Source organism: Girardinichthys multiradiatus, chromosome 19 (assembly GCF_021462225.1).
Source record: "Girardinichthys multiradiatus isolate DD_20200921_A chromosome 19, DD_fGirMul_XY1, whole genome shotgun sequence".
NCBI lineage: Eukaryota > Metazoa > Chordata > Actinopteri > Cyprinodontiformes > Goodeidae > Girardinichthys > Girardinichthys multiradiatus.
In genome coordinates this window covers 10369423-10386914 of record NC_061811.1, presented here as the reverse complement: position 1 = coordinate 10386914, position 17492 = coordinate 10369423, and positions in this window count along the sequence as shown.

Genomic DNA, 17492 nt, shown 5'->3' with positions numbered 1-17492 from the left:
GAACATGTTGCCTGTGTAATCACATTTTATATACTCCTTTTTTATCTGTTGTTGGGAGACAGGGATGGAGGGGATTTTTTCTCTCTACCGTCTCTGGTGCAGCAGCTACAGATGCAGTGGATAGGCCAGTTGTAAGAACCAGATGTTGGGTTTGCTTGGTGAAAGGTGAGATAACTCCTGATTCTTTAACCCCGTTCTTCCTCCACCTCCTCCTCTTTGCTGCACCGACACAAATCAGCATGCTTAGAATACACTGCATAAGTTATCAGCTCCTTGGATAGCGACGTGTGAGGGGGAGAGCGGCGGCAGAAAAAGAAGAGGAGACTTCTATCACTTAATGAAAAATAGCTTGTCTTTTGGACAGAACTTCACAGGGCTGCAATCAAGCCTCGGCCCCCAGTTCTTGACGTGCAATCGAGGCAAATCAAGTCAGCATCTATTAATAATATTTCCCTGGCTCCTTTCATTCCAGCGCATGTCCTACCACTGTCAAAGCTGTGATGGAGCACTGCCTTTATCTCCACCCTGGCCTGCTCTGTCACAGTGATAAACAATTCTAACAAGAATCAGAATAAAGATCTCCCCAGTAGACTTTCAGAGATAGAGGGGGCCCTTTTTTTCTCATTTTCTAGACGGCAAAATTTAATCTAGTCCCCTCCCCGACAACCCCAACATCCCCCCATCCCTCCTTCTGGCTGCTTCCTCTTCTACTCTCCTACTCATCTTCTTTTTTTTTCCTTTCTGCTTCCTTTTTCCCTGCTACTTTTTTTCAAACCGTCACATTCAAAGAGATGTAAATTTCCTTAGAGCTGGGACCTGATGGAGTTGGAGTGAATGTGAAAGGGTTTGGAGAAGGCCTGTGCATGGAGGCTGGGAGGAGCCATTTTGTCTCTCTTCGATCAGTCTGAGCACATTGCCAGATGAACTTTGAGTAGGGTAAAGATGAGGCTTGTGTCTGCGTATGTGTCTCCTGGATGAGCAGTGTTATGGGAAGTCACATGTTTAAAGTGGCTTGAGGTTTGGTTTTATGTTGCTCAATAATTTTTAACTTTCAGTGTTTTCTTTTTGGGTCAGTAGCAGTAGACGTTTTGTGTCTGATCATTGTTGTTCTTTTTCAAAGTTTAAAGATGGTATACAGCTTCCTAAGGTGTTTTTAGGGTGATTATCAAATTTTGTTCCCATATAAAGCACCTTTAAGACATTTGACATTTTTTGTCATTCTGGTTATAGCTTGCCGCCGTAACAGAAATGGCGTAGAGCCTTAACAATTTACCAAACAGTCATTGGTCAATATCCAGGAAGTGGGAGGAAAGCTGAAAGGTAAAAGGGAGTAATGTGAGCTTGACCACTGGAAAAAAGTGTTTGCAAAAAAAAACCAAAGTGCTTAGTTGATGTTTTAGACTTTCAACTTGACAGTATTTTAGGGGTATCAATTTCACTCACCTACCTGGAATTTGCAGTACAGTTATTGTGAGTTCATGTTTTATAGCTTGCTAATCCACTTAGTAGCAAAGTAAATGGACTTAAGCTCTGTGAGGCAAACCCAGGTAGCAGGAGAGATTTGGCTAATGTTTCCGGCATGGACACTTTTGTAAGTTAAACATATATAGCAGAGAGAGCAGACCACATCTTTACTGGACCATTGTGGACATACAGTGTTTTGACTACTGACGCATCCATAATGTTGTAGGAGACTGGCCTTCAAGGTCTAGAGTTTAACACCCCTGCTCTAGAAGGAGCTGAACGGTGTCAGTGGAAAGAGGGATATCTGAGTGGCCTTTCTGGACCAGTTAGTTATGTAACCCGATGATTGATGAGTTGGATGGACGTGGGGATTATCCTTATATATGACTGACATCAATTGCTTCAAATTCCTAACTTGTAAACAGATGGAACATCGATATACTCATTGCAGTGTGACATGACGAGCTCCAGTCCTCGGTCTCCCTCTGATTGGCAAAAAGCCCAAAGCTGAAGAAAATCTGAATGTGTTCTAAATGTAAAAGGTCAAAATGCTGAAAAGGTGTTGTACACATGAATACAGATCAAAGTTTGCTATGATATCAAACATTTTCATAATGAAAAACAAGTTGGTTGGTAGTTTGTCTGCATACAGACAGCAGTGACTAGCAAAACTGTGACCCTTCATGGATAAGCCCTAAACGATATCAGTAGCTCTATTATGCAACATCCATAGGTGCAGATCTGGAGCGTGTAGCCAGGTGTACCCATCTCAACTGCTCAGAGGAACTCCTTGATCAGAGCGTGTGGAGTTCGTTGGGGTCATGAACTGTGTCATTAACTGGTTAAATAGCATAAAACACCTGCTCAATGAATCTTTATATTTTAATTTAAAGTTTTCAATGTTTTATGGGTTCCGAAACAGTAACTACTAGTCTCAGTACCTATAGATATTTATAGCTTATATAGCTTGAGATGGGTGAAGGTATAGCGGTGCAGATTAGTGGATCATTAGTCATGAACCAAAATAACTGACGTTTAACTTTAGTTTGCTCCGTTGACAGATCTACCCCTACTGGCAAGGCACATCCTCAGTTCATTAAGCTGATTAGGTAACCTCTTTAATCATTTTCAAACCAGGTGAGCTTTCTGACATTTTAAAATAAAACAACTCCCATAGCAAAAATAATTAAATGATCCATTGCCTGCCATTTGAGTGTCCTGTGAATATGTGTGGAAATTTGGAAGGCAAATGTTTCTATATGTCTATGTAAGTAAGTTAAAAGTTATCAAACATACAACAGGCTGGACATGATTTGACATAATTTTTTTAATATCTTTGATAATGATAATCAAGAATTTGACAAAATATAATACATCAGTACACCAACATTACAGTTGTGTATGTCCCAGCAAAGCTATTTTCAATGCAGAAAACAGATCTGTGTAAAAGTGTAGCTTATACAACATTTTCTCCATTTGTGCTCCTGGAAAATGTAGCATTGTTCCCTTCCCCTACATCACAGAAACAACTCCCTTTAAATTATTACTCAACATCTAGATTTAGGGTTGAGAATGAGGTTGACATTTTTAAACGACATCAGAACACTTGATAAGGTTGTTTTGGAGTTAAATCTGTTTTTATACATTTAGGCCCTTCCCTGCAGGATCCTTTCTAACACAGCGGACCTCAAACTTTAAAAATACAAGGAGACAGCTGATGATTTCAAGGTTGCCACCACTCTCCATGATTCTTCCCGTTTCTTTAAACTGTATGTTTAATTTGTGGCGTGAAGCACAGCCGTCGGTGGCAAGTGATAGTCACAAAGCAGAAGATTAGTGTCCAACCATTTCTGCCAATTTAGTTTTTAGGTTTCCATGTGTACCAGAAAGAATTCAGGGTGTGATCGGATGCTGCTTCATCCTGCCCAGCAGCTCAGCATGAGGCGACACTGCCAAGCACAGCACAGAGAAGACTAGTAAAGATGGATTACATGCGAACAGATCTTTGACAAGCCGAGCGACAGCCATGCAGGGAGCAGCAGACAGTTGGAGACAAAGAGGTAAGGAGCCCAGTGGGACATTCATAGAGGAGGAAGAAGGAAACAGGAGCTGGCAAACAGGTGAGGGAGGAGCCATGTAACTAGAGGTGTGCTCAGGGTGGGGGAGGGACCTGAAGTGACAGAAGGAAGAAGTCCTATCTATTCTTCCTTCCTAAATTCCAGTCTGGTTTTCCATCCAGACACACACAGCTCACAGTGACAGCTTCAGACTCCGGATCAATAAAGCTGGAAATCTTGCATCTAATCTTCTCCCTGATGTATTTTTAATTGTGTGAGAGAGCAGAGGAGGATGAGATGGGTGGTGAGTGTCACAGCAGGAAGGGTGGGCACACCTCCTCAGTGTCATCTGTGTCACTGACGTTAGATGGGTGACAAATCAGCTCACACAGATGAAGAGCTCAGAGTGGAAGTGATGAATTACAGAGGACTACCTGCACTTCATGCTACAGCGGAGAATGAAAATTTAAAGTGAGGGTTCTGGTGTTCCAACAAAGTCACTGAAACCAGTTTTTCAAATCATTGTAGATGAATTTGCCCCACTCCTCTTTACAAAGTTGCTTTATTTGTTTGTGCACAAGGTCCCACCACAGCATTTGAATCTGGTTGAGGTCTGGACTTGGTTGAGTTTTTGCAACATTATATTTTCCCAGGCATTCTGTTGTAGATTTGCTGTTGTGTTTGGAACCATTGTCCTGGTGCTGTCCCAGTTTTGAGCCAAGCTCCAGCTGTTGGAAAGGTGGCCTTACTTTTGACTCTAATGTACTTTGATATACAGGTTATGATCAACTGAATGACCACAAGGGGCCCAGGTCCCATGTCTGTAAAACAAGCTCACATCAACAGCCCTCCAATCCCATACTTGAGTGGTGATATGAGGTGCTTTGTGTCGATATGCTGCGTTTGGTTTTCTCTAAACATGGTGCTGTGCGTTCATATGTCAGATGAACACGAACGTGTGGTTCTTTCTTGTAGGTAAAAGCTAACAAAAGTTAGCTATGCTGCCATATTCTTTTCACAGAGAAAAAGCTGTCTCCTTCAACCTGTCCAAATGAGCCATACTTGTTCAGACCTTTTTTAATTTTATAGTCATGAAATTTAAAAGCTTCATCTTACCATTATTCACCTTGTATCAATGTATTGTGTGTTTTTAACCTAAGAGCAAGATTTTGACACTAGTCACACAGGCAAGTCTTTGGCTATGTACATGTCACTGTCATGTATTTGTTGTTTGTTTTTTTTTTTGTTTTTTGGTTTGTTTGTTTTTTTAAAGCGGTGCACTAGCATTATGGCTGTCTGCTAAAAAGACAGCAAGGAGGAGAACTACAGCCTTTTTTTGAATGCAAACTGGGAGTGATTAAGAGAATGGTAATGTGATTGTATGGATACATGAGGGGCTGCAGTGGTGCATGTATTAGCCACAAAATAAGGAAGATTGAACTGTCTGGGCAGGTAACGCCTGGAAAACCCAGATTAATATGTTGTGTCTTTTGTTGTAATTTTTGTTATTTATGTGAGATTTATAAAAAAAAAGAATGTTTTTCGGGTGTTAGCAAGGACATTTTTATTTCTTTATGTTTTGAGACATTATTTCAAATGATTATTAAATTGACTAATGCTAATGTAAACAAACAACATGTGGTCTTGCGAAGCAGCAGTGATATTTGCAACATGCTCCTAAGCGCTGTCCTTTTGGCCTACAAATTTAACAGTAATGAGCTGAGAATTATTTTTGTCCTTCTCATTTTTATGAGAATGAATAAAGCGATTGTGAACAAATGTGCTTAGTAATTTAGCTGTAAGTCAAGGAGGTTAGGAGCACAGCACTGCTGACGCTGCTCCGTGTTCCTCGCCCCTCCAACCCTCCAACTGAATATTCGGTCCTAGGATAACAAGATGGATTTTATGACATCTGTAAGCATGCTCACAGCATTTTTGCTTGACATGGATCGGTTTGTTTATATTCACAATGTTTTTAAGTGTTCCAACAAAACTCGGCATTTTGGTATGCTCGCAAAAAATACTTTTTTTGTGGATGAAAAAAAATGCAACCCCTCCATCATCTTACATCTCACAGCAACATAGGATTTGTCCTACCAAAATATCATTTTTAATAAAACATTTTTAATAGTACGGTAGAGGTAAGCGTTTTCATCATCTAGCTCCAAATTTTCCTGCTGTCCAAACTCATTGAAATGTTCTATTTGTGTGTGTTTTAGTTTGTTCCAATTCAGGCTGGCCACTCAGTGAATCTATTTGCGGACTCTAAATAGCATTAAAATTCTCCACAACTACCTGATTAGGGTTAGGGCTCAGGGGTCATGCTTAGGGGTTAGGACATGATAGTATTATTTGACACATGCAGAAACTGGATGAAACCTAAAAGTGGTACAAACAAAAAATGGCATAGAGAGTCAGTACTTCTCTTGTCAATGACCACAACAGCTGGCAAATCCCACTATTTTCCAGCTTTAAACAGGAACATGGATATGGCATCATTTTGAGATACAAGCTGTGACTTGCAAAAGAAAAGTAACGCAGCATACCTCTCCTGGACATCAAAGGATAATACAAGTCTTAAAGGGGCTGCAGGTCCTCTGTTGCTTTGAAAAACAAAAAACGGCTAATTTCCCTCCATGAAAAGATCTAATTTAGACAGAAAAGGCTCTGATTTGTTAATTTTGCTTAAACAAAGATAAGAGGATGTAAACTGTCTGTCTCTGAAAAGACAAAAGAGGCAATTCAGATTCAAGTAAAACTGAGTGAAGATGGCTGAAAAAGGTAAAAAAAAATGGCAATTAAGAATTTTTATTCTTTGTTTAGAGACCCTGTTTAAGTGCTTCTCTCTTTAGCTAAATGTCATGTGCTTGAAGATAACATTTCAGATTGTGGACATAGCGGACATTCATTTGTCAGACTATTATTGGCGTGATGTTAATGGAATAAGAAGAGAGGTTTCGAAGTTTACAAGAAGTTTCCATTGTTCTTACAAGGCCTACTTATATTCTACAGCATCACTGGAAGCCAACCATTTTGATTTGCCACATAAGGTTCAACTCAAACATGCTACACCTGCTTCAAGATCTTCATTAATTTGGAGGTCACATCTCACTTTTTACTTTCAGTTTGCATGCATGCATTTTTTCTTTGGGTTGCATAGTTAAGCTCTGCATCATATAGTATAAATTTTGCCCTTCTGTAAACATCACCTTCATTGCTCCTGTATAAAAAAAAAGAGTGTTTTTAAATATAAAAAGTCCATGCAGGTGTGACCTATATCTTTAGTTTACTTAGGTTTCCAGACTGCAAATAAAAGTTAAATTACTGATCAAGTTTGTAAACTTTAAGTCTGATATAAAATGAGGCGATTTAGAGAAAGTATCCATAAATGGAGCTAAAGCGGATTTGCAAAAGATATGTGCTGTATTCAACAATGCCAAGAAACCAAATTGGTAAACAGGTGTGTGAATCTGTGTTGCTATTAACACCTTGGGAAGGGTCTGTGGTTCAGTGTTTCCTCATGAAATGTGATTTTATAAATCCCTCCAAAAAATTATAATAACCTAGATAAGCTCGGGGCTTAAGTGATCCGCAGAATCAGTGGTTTGGGAGTTTAACATCAGTACCTCTGGAGGTAATTCTGATGCAAATGCGCGTGAAGACTCCCAGATAAATGCCTGTGGCTGCTGAATGAGGTCCAGGTGGGAATGTGCTTTATATGTTTCAAGGAATCAAAGAGAGGGAAAAATATTCAGAGTGAAGGAGAAAAAAATACTACAAATCCTAAACAAAATATGGATGGCAGCAGTGCTGACTCGCCTCTTAGTGCTTTGTGACGGGCTTTGCTTTATTTCACCGGGTATCATCCCTCCCTCCCTCCCCTCTTACCTCTCTATCACACCTTCACTCTCCTCCTTAGTCAATTGGGTTATAAAGCAGCCACTCTTACATGCACTGATTAACCTGCTTCTCCTCATCGCTCACTTGTAACTTTTTCTTTTGTTGACCATTTTCAAGTGTGCTATAACAGTTTCTTATGGAGAAAATACAATCACGGTTTTGTCTGCCTGATGTTTAGGCTTTAGTCTTAGGAGAACGTTAGATGGAGTGTTCAGGTTTGCATCACTAGATTGCATCTGTACTTTTTTGACACTGTTCCTTGCTATGTTTATGCAGTAAGGGGTTCCAGGGAGGGTAATGGGTTGCTTTATTTACTAACCTATTATACATGAGCATTGGCTGGTTCAGTTACAAATGGCAGCTTTAATGCTAAAATTGTACAGGGTTTTTTTTGTTCTCCTCCTGCACTTCGCTGTAGCAAAACAGTTTGGTTGTCATAAGTGGGTTGTAACTCGAACAGCTGATGGGGTAACAGATGGGGTACAAAAAACTGTACTTACTGTCAAGCACAGTGGTGATAGGATTATGTTGAAGGTTTACTTCACTGCCAGTGGCACTAGTGCATTGCAGAAAGCCCATGTAAAAATAAAGCAAGGATTACCTCAAAATTATTTAACTGCACTGTAGATCAACATCTACTTTCTGATAGGAAATGAGGAGGGCATCCCTCTAAAGATAATCAGGCACAGTAAAAGGAGTATCATTTTTGAAAAAAAACAATAATTTGTCTTTGCTTACATTTCACTTCAGAAAATGGCATGTTGAAAATAATGTGTACCTCCCTTAATAGTCAATAGAAATTTATTTTTTTGGCATTACAACAATCAAACATTTCTTATAATTGTTGACCAGATTTTCGCCTGTTTCCACTGGTATTTTGACATTGTATCTTTGATAATGAGCTCCAAGTTTTTGAAGCTGGATGACTTCCTTCCCATCGCACTAATCTTTAGCTCCCTGTGCAGATTTTCTTCTGATTTAAGTCAGGACTCTGGCTGGGCCACTCCAGCGTTATATATTCATAACATCCTACAAAATATGATTTCAAATATATCTTTAAAAGCTCACAATTAAGATGCCTTTCAAATCGATAATTAGGGTATATAACCTATAAAATCAAATCGGAGCATCTTCTAACAACAAATGACATCAAACCAGCTAGAGCAAAAAGGCCTGGAGCTCACTGATCAGTTTTCACTGATCAAACTTTATGGAGTATTGAATGCAAACTGGGAGTTGTTGAATTAAAAACACAAACTAATGTGTTGGGAGGGAAAGTATAAAAAGAAAAAAGCTGACATAACTTGGTTGCAAAAGTATGCACACTCCTAAAACAAGGTTTAATATCATATTGATGGCAGTGTGCAAACATTTTACAGTCTTTTTGACAATCATCAACTTATTTTTGATCATGACTCAACATATGTAAATTTGGGTCAAAATTATTAATAAAAATAATAATTAAATTATTAATGGTACAAAAATACAACTCAAGGTTTGACCACAAGGTTATAAACATTCACTTTACTGTAAATGCTCTTAAACAGTACATTAAAAAGAAAAAACATGTCAGGTTGACTTTAGTTTTTGCTTCTGCAGGTAATGAGGCAGAGTTCAAAGTTTAAAATACTGGCATCAGTCACAATAAGCAATTAAGATCATATTACAAATATGTTGGATTTGTTATGACTTTTTTTTTACATGATGTATTCATTCACAGTTCTTTTAATATCTAAACATATCGAATCAATGTTTATTTTACAACCACCTCAATATAATCGCTCTGTTGTAGAATAAGGAGAAAACATTAAATTTCCTCAGCATGCACAGCCACTCTGCTCCCTAACACTGCGTATTCGATTTATCATGCAGAGTTTAAAGACCTCATGTTCGGAATCTAAATTTAAAGCAATTACTGAAAAGAGAAATTATGACTGCGGTTAAATTTACAAGGCATTTATTTAGCCTTTTATGGGTTGGGGCGAATAAACGCTAATAAGAGACCATTTCAGTCATGTTCAGAAAACTGTAACACTTCAGGAAAGCAGGGCTGGAGTTGAGATGCCACCGATGCTCAGATGTGATTCACAGCCATGTGTATTTGTTCTATTAATTACCAGTTTATACATAGATACTGATGCCACTTAAATCAACTCCTTCTTTCAAATGTACAACTCTAATGAAAGATGAATTTGAAAAACTTCGTTTTGATGTCCTCTACTGCCAATATGATACGTTAGATTTTTTCCCCTCCTATTATTAACAGCTCTGTGCCTTTAAAAGTGAAGTACACCCCTGCTGTTTTAGATTCCCTCAAAAGCCAATGCTTAGCTGCTTTAAGTGCAGACTAATATTTGCCTTGACAAAAGTGTGGCCTTCAAATCAGTTAGCACCTGAATGGGTCTGTGACTGCTTCTAATAGGAAAGGAAATTATTTTTGTTTAACACCTCCTGTTTTATTCTTGCAGGCCATCAGTTAAAACACAAGGGAATTATAAAATGATGCACGGAGCCAATGTGACTGTAGATCCATCTGCAGCTTACCCTCTAATGAGCCCTGACTGTTAAGGTATTAACTGAACATTCACATGCAATCCTTGAACTTATGACGGCATTTTAAAAAAGCGATATCAACACGTGACTGCTATAGCAATTTAGTGCAACGTCTGTTCCCATTAAAGGCTTAATCTGAGGATGCTCAGAGGATCTTGAGTTTACCAAATAATCAAAAAATATTTTGAGGATCCTAGAGAATTTCAGAAAACAAACCTCATAGAGGGGGCTGCATCGAGAACCGGCATCCATCAATACATCAGTTCATAAAGAACCACATGGACCAGTGATTACTTTGGGAAAACCTTTGTCAAGCACTTTTAACATTGTTGACACAAGATTGCTGACACATCTCCCCAGTCCTTCATCGCCAACTCTTTGACACTGACTTCTGCTGTTGTCAATTGTTGCTTTTTATTTTTTATTTTTATGTTTATTCTATCAGCTGTTTGTTTCATATGCTTTGTAAGGTGACCATAGGCTCAAACAAGTGATCATAAAAATGTTTAGAATAATAATAGTTATATATTATCGTAATAAAAAGGATCATTAATTAAAAACTCATTGTAATTGTCCATTAAGTTATAATAGATGGTTCTGTAAAGTTAATCAGAGTCACAGCTTTGAACTTCCACACCTTAATACATCCACAAAAATATGGCATTGCAAAAGTCATGTCTCTCTCTCTCTCTAAAGAACAACTTCCATGGTCATTCTAACCTAAGCAAATCATAATTTAATCACTAGCATTAACATTGGTCAAATCCCCCCATTTACTGATTTCCATTTTTGCCATTTTGTTAGCAAGAGTGTTGACCCATGTTTAAACCAAAATGACTATTGGCTGCACTTTGCATTGATATAATATTATTTGGAGTCAAGTAGGCACATATACAGAAGATGAAGATTTGCGGACTTGTGTCAGCACATTTTTAATTTATTGAATCTTGAGGAAAAATTATTGCTGATAAAAAATGATTTAAAAAAAATGAAACACCTTTTTTATTTTCTTGTCAAACAATTTCAAAGCATTGCTTGTTATACTCCAAGTTAGCTGGTGTAATCTAACCTTTTCCTACATTTATGTAACTTGTGGCAATTCTACAAGGGGCGATGTTTCTACACAGAATGGAGAAGAAACCTACATAGTGGCTGTAAAACTGTTGTTTTTTAAGAAACAATAAGCTTGTTTGTGTGTTTAATATGAATATGTAGCTATACAAAGGCTACAAGATGTATTTAAAATTATACAGATATCATTTATGGGTTGGAATAAGGAATGGCAACATTATGAAAAGGTACAAATTTAGCTAAAGCAACCGTTTTGGAATTTGCCGCAGCCTAAACTATAGGAATGGATGGATATTAAGAGATAAAATAAAACTGATGAGACAAAACATGAAATAATAACCTTAAAAATCTTACTGTCAGTAAAAGAAAAGTAAAAAAAAATGCTTTTAGTCCTAATTTAGCTTTTTCCATCCTACTGGTTTGAGTGTGTAGAACTGGATAATAAAATGTCCAGAAACAGGCCTTGAATAGGGGAGTGTGGGATGTATGTGCATGAAACCTCAGCATGTGTTCTCATTTACACTCCATGTTCTCCTTCTTGGACTGGATACAGTTATTAGGGCAGCAAATGCATGAGAAGTTCCCAGGCAGCAGTGGCATCTCTCTTCAGCCTTCAGCCGAGCGTTCCGTAGGGATTGCATCCCGGCGACGAGGGATGAGGAATGGCCTTAATGAAGTCAGACAAGCCGGAATACATGCATAAGAAAGATTTTAAATATTGATATGATGTCAGTGTGCAGCTGCATAAACCGGTTACAGTGGATCGGTTAGCTCTCAATGACCCTCGTCTAATACAGCAGCACAAGGGGGATGATTAGGCTCATCAGAGGTGATTGTGTATTCTGTAGGAGGCGCAAACACAGCACACACACCACTTAAATCAAAGCCTCCTCCTGTCTTCCTCTGCAGCGCTTTCAGATTCTATTCACACTTTAAATTATTCACAGGCACATGTAATTAATGGCTCGTGAATTTATATCATATGGCTAAGCAAAGTATTAATGGGCTTTTATTAAAGGGCTTCATCAAGGTGCAGCAGGCTTTTCAGGGGCCCAGAATAAATGTTGCTGTAATTACTCAAAGAGGAAATGGATGGGAACAATCTGAAAGGATATTCTTTTAACAAAGCCACATAAGGCTCATTGCACAACAAGGAATAAAACCATAAACACACCACAAATTAGATGTGTGAAAAAAGTCAGCCGTCCTGAAGTGGAGATGTGAGACTGTGGGGAGGAGTAAGGAGTGATGAAAAGAAGGTTGTGTTTGATATTACAAAAACATGAGGGACACTCGAGTTTTTGTAATGCGCCACGAACCGATCGGCGTTCATTATGAGCCGTCGCCGTTAAAACAAACTTCAGGTCAAACTTCAGTCCCATCTGCTCAAGCATGGGTCAGCCTTAAATTATTCAGCCAAAGAGGGAAGCAGAGATGGGCAAGATCAAGGAAGTCGAGCGATACTAGTTATTCGCCAGAGAGCCGGTGGTGCCCACTCATTACACTGTAAACACAAGCCATTTCCCAGCAACAGACACTTGTTTATTTAATTCCCCACAACCAGCACAGATGTTTTGAAAAACAGAAAATGTTTCTTGTGCTTCATGTTGACACATGGGTGAAGTGTCTGCGCTCTACTTTGATCTCACTGATCAGTCAGTCGGTTTGATTTGGATGGATTCCACTGGTCTGGTTGCGGCTTTTGGGAAACCATGGTATTACATTCAGATGCGCAGCCCGAAGTACAAACACACAAACAAAAAATTCAAATTGGTGGAAAATTGTCATTCCCCTGCTTTAAAGTCCCAAATTAAAACTTGAAACTTTCACCTTGTTAATTCATTCATATGAACATGTGGTAAAACGTCATCCTCCGTTTTCTCAGTGTTTGCTCCAGTTACCAGAACTCTCATGCTGCATTCACAGAGCAAGACTATTTACTGAGTGGAAAAAGCTTTTCTCTGGAGCAAAAACAATTTTTTTGCTGAAAATGAATAATTAATCTCAAAAATAGCCATCATTTTCTGGTGAAGCTATAAATCACAGAGCAAATTGTTGATACTATTTGTCACTACTAGACTTTCAATGGTCAACAGTTAATGGTAACATACAGGTACATCTTTAGAAATTAGAAGATATTTTTTGTCACTTTAAGAAAGTGAAACTCATATAATATATAGATTTATTACACGCAGAGGTAAATATTAAGTCTTTATTTCTAAAATGTGGATATCACTTAGAAAACCCCAAAGACTGCTTACTTGACGGATGTCCAGAAGTCAGTTGCTAACACCCTTCACAGGAGGGTAAGCCACAAAAGGTGATTGCTAAAGATGATGGTTGTTCACAGAGTGCTGTATCCAAGCATATTCACAGAAAGTTGGGCGGAAGAAAAAAATGTGGAACGAAAAAGTGCAACAGGGAGAACTGCTGCCTCGAGATGATTGGTAAGCAAAATCCATTCAAGAATTTGGGGGAGCTTCACATGGAGTGGAGTGAGGCTACGGTCAGCCACAGCCAGTAGGAACATAGGAATCCAACAGATGGTCTACAAATGTTGCATAGTTTGTTTAAAGCCACTTTTGGACAAAATACTGGACATTTGCTCAGTTGTCCAAAGTCTTTTTTTTTCATTTGAAAGTAAGGTTTGCATTTTATTTGGAAATCAAGGTCCCAGAATCTGGAGGATGAGCAGAGAGGTAAATAATCTATGTTGTTTGAAGTCCAGTGTGAAGTTTCCACAGTCAGTGATGATTTGGGGTGTCATGTCATCTGCTAGTGTTGGTCCACTGTTTTTTCTGCTGTCCACAGTCAATGCAACCATCTACCAGGAAAATGTAGAGCACTTAACGCTTCCTTTTGCTGACAAGCTTTTTGGAGATGCTGATTTCATTTTCCAGGAGGACTTGGCACTGGCCCACACTTCTAAAGGTACCAAAAGCTGGTCCAATGACCATGATGTTATTGTCCTTGATTGGCCAGCAAACTGGCCTGACCTGAACCCAATAGATAATCTAAGGGCTGTTGTCAAGAGTAATATGACAGACACCAGACCCAACAATGCAGGTGAACTGAAGGCCGCTATCAAAGCAACCTGGGTTCTCATCACATCTCAGCAGAACCACAGGATTATCACCGCCTCACCGCATTGATGCAGTAAGTCATGCAAAAGAAGCCCCAACCAAGTATTGAGTCCATAAAAATGAACAAACTTTCCAAAGTTTTCATGATCTGTAAGCCATAATAATCAAAATTACAAGAAATAAAGACTTGAAATATTTCACTGCGTAATGAATCCATATAATGTGAGCTTCACTTTCTGTAAGTGTAAAAAAATATTAAACTTTGTTCTGATATTCAAATAGTTTGAGATCACAGAACATGATCAGTAGATGCTAAGAAACATATGACAAGGTCCAGAACTGTCTCTGTCATGATTGACCTGTGTTTAGATATGTATGTTCCCTTGATTTATCTGTGTTCCCACTAATCTGTATTAATTAGTGTCCCTCCTTCAGTTGCTCCGTATTCTTCCTGCCACCAGCTGCTCCGCATTTTACCTAATTAGCCCTCCTAGTTCATCGGTCATTTCCCACACCACAATCTGTATTTATACTCTCTAGTTTTCTTTGCTCACCACTGGATCCTCCTGTTTACTATCAGCTCTATGTCAGTTTCCCTGCGTTACCTGTAAGTTCTCATTATTAAAACGTTTCTGCTAACCATATTGCTCCCATGCGCTTGTCTGCACATAATTTCACTAACAAACCAGCACTTCATGACAGTCTCCTCCTGGTGACAGTGCTACATAATCAGTTTGCCACCAGTGAAGAGCTTATTCACACACATTTGAGCAGAAGATACTTGGAAATTTGGTTCTCATCCAAGGGATTGGGCTTTCCCCTAAACTCTGCCCAAGAACACTGCATGTCCTTCAAAAGCAATCTCTTCAAACGACACTGAAGCAATTTGGTGATGATCTGTGGATTTCCATAAATTATCCACACTGTAATATTGTATTAACCCTTCTCATATGTTATATTAATTCTCAAATAAAAGTATTTGAAATGTCTGAAATATTTGTAAGAATTGTGGCACTGCAGTAAACTTTTGTACTCCTTCCAAATTATTTTACTCCTCAAACTTTGTCATGATATTCCTGGATGATGAGGGAGGCAGAGACCTTTACATCAATGTAGATAAGGATGGATATTAACATGCCTAAAGAACACGTGTACTGTTTGTTCATTTCTTGTGGGATATTAACTGTTTCCCTTGTCCGATTCCTGGCTACCGCAGCTGTACGCCTCCTGGTTCCAGTCCGCCTCATTAACTCCAACTGAGGAGTCCATTTCAAGTACAGCTCCCTTTCCATTACCGTGCAGCTGTCCCTCCCTCTCTTTCCCCAGTCATAGCTGGGGTTAACATGCTAATTCCGTTTTATGAGCTCTGACTGAGCCCACTCTCCTCCAGTTACACGTGTACAACAATTATTACATCGCTTCTTTTTTTTCACTATAAAATATTCAGCAACCCGAGTGTCATGCAGGCGAAACCTGAAAATTTATTCAGCGAATAGAATGGTTAATTTCTCAAAGGAAAAAAGGGAATGACCTAAAAATAGAGATTTACTGTGAGATTCTGCATTTAAATGAGCCATACCTGTGTGATGGCCTGGCTGAGAAATCCATTTGTATATGAAAAGAGATAAAATACTGTACTGACACTGAAGATTATATTAAAATACAATGTGAGGCATTGTTATATATATCTTCTAAGCTATTTATCTGATTCCAAAGTCCCCTCTGTTTTGCATTTTCTTTTCAACTCAAACCATAGGCTTGAGTCACAATGTAGCAAAAGATTCATGTCATTATTTAACATCTGTAAGATTCATTAATAATGTCCTGTTGGTGCCAAGATAAAGGACAGCTGATGTTACTCTTTGTTTTTACTAACTTGAACAAAAGGTAAATAGGTGCATAGTATCAAGGCAGAAAACCCTTGTTGCAAAATTGTAAACATAAAACAAATCAAAAGCAAAAATGAACTTGTATAAGTAAGAGAACATATGAACTCATCAAAGGCCATCCTCCTATGTGCATATTATAATTATTAAAACAGAAAATCAGAAACCTTTCTGAACCTTAAAATTTTTTTCACTGGAATCAGTGTAGTCAGTCTTCCTGGGAATTAACTTTTATAACTGAGAAAGTAACAGAGGGTGGCAACATGAAACTTGAACATTTACCTGAGAACTCCTACAAACTGGGTCCATGTAGGAGTACATCAAGGCTGCGCATCTAGACAAATACTCATCCTTTATATGCTCCCAATTTTTTTTAAATTACCTCCGATAATTGTCTCAAATTTCATTTACATGTTAATGATGCCCAAATTTACATCAGCACTAAATATCTGGCATGTTCCTTCCTCTGTAACTATTATGTTACCTGCAACATTTAGAAGATGAATATCTGCTAAACACAATAGCATTAAGGCTTAGTTCCTGGTTGTGGTCCCACAAGAACTTCTAAGATATGCTGCTGGATATAGATGGATGCTCCATCTCTCCAAGGTCCAAGTTCCAACACTTTGGCCCGATCCTCTAACCATCCCTCTCATTTGGGTCAGACATTAAGTCCAGCATCAAATCTGCAAATCTATCATCTGAAAAACATGTCAAGACCCTGGCCATCCCAGCCAGAGCCATTAGCAGAGACTCTCTAGTTTTGTATGCTTCCATAATGACGGCGTTACTGCAGCTGTGTCTTGTTTAAATGTACCCAATAAATGGTCCAGTTTGTGCAAAACTAGGCTGTCACATCCCACTCTAGAACCTCTGCATCTAGACTGTACTCCATTCCTGACACTAGACTGAAAACTCGCTATCACTTTGGAATACTCTCCCTGTCCATATCTGTAAAGTTCCTTCATTAATTTCTGACAAAAACCACCTACAACAGTTCTTAAACATCAAAACCATCAATTTAATACAGCTTCTACTACTGCAGTTTCTGATGTGACTATTTCTGTGTTGTTTATTTCTTGATTTTATTCTGGCCTTTTGTGAAGCATTATTTATTCTCTTTAAAAATACAATACTTAGTTCTTATAATTATCATTGTGTACTGTAGTCAAGATGTTCTCCTAAATTGGTAATCGTTGTGCATGTGTCCAAAATTAAATCTAAAAACTGTTTCTGGGTGGTTGCCTTTTTTTCAGCTACAGCATGTTAAGTTTTCATTGTATTTTGTCAGTTCTATCAGAGCAAAGTTTTCTGTAGCATTCATCTCTTGTTTTAACTGCAGCATTAGTTTTTTTCAGGAATTATGTATGTATTTTAGCCTATCCTTTTACTTTGGTAGTTCGAGTGTTTAGAGTAAAAGAAGTGTGAAATGATCCCTCATCTATCCTGACCTCTGAGTAAAGTGAATGATTTTTTGA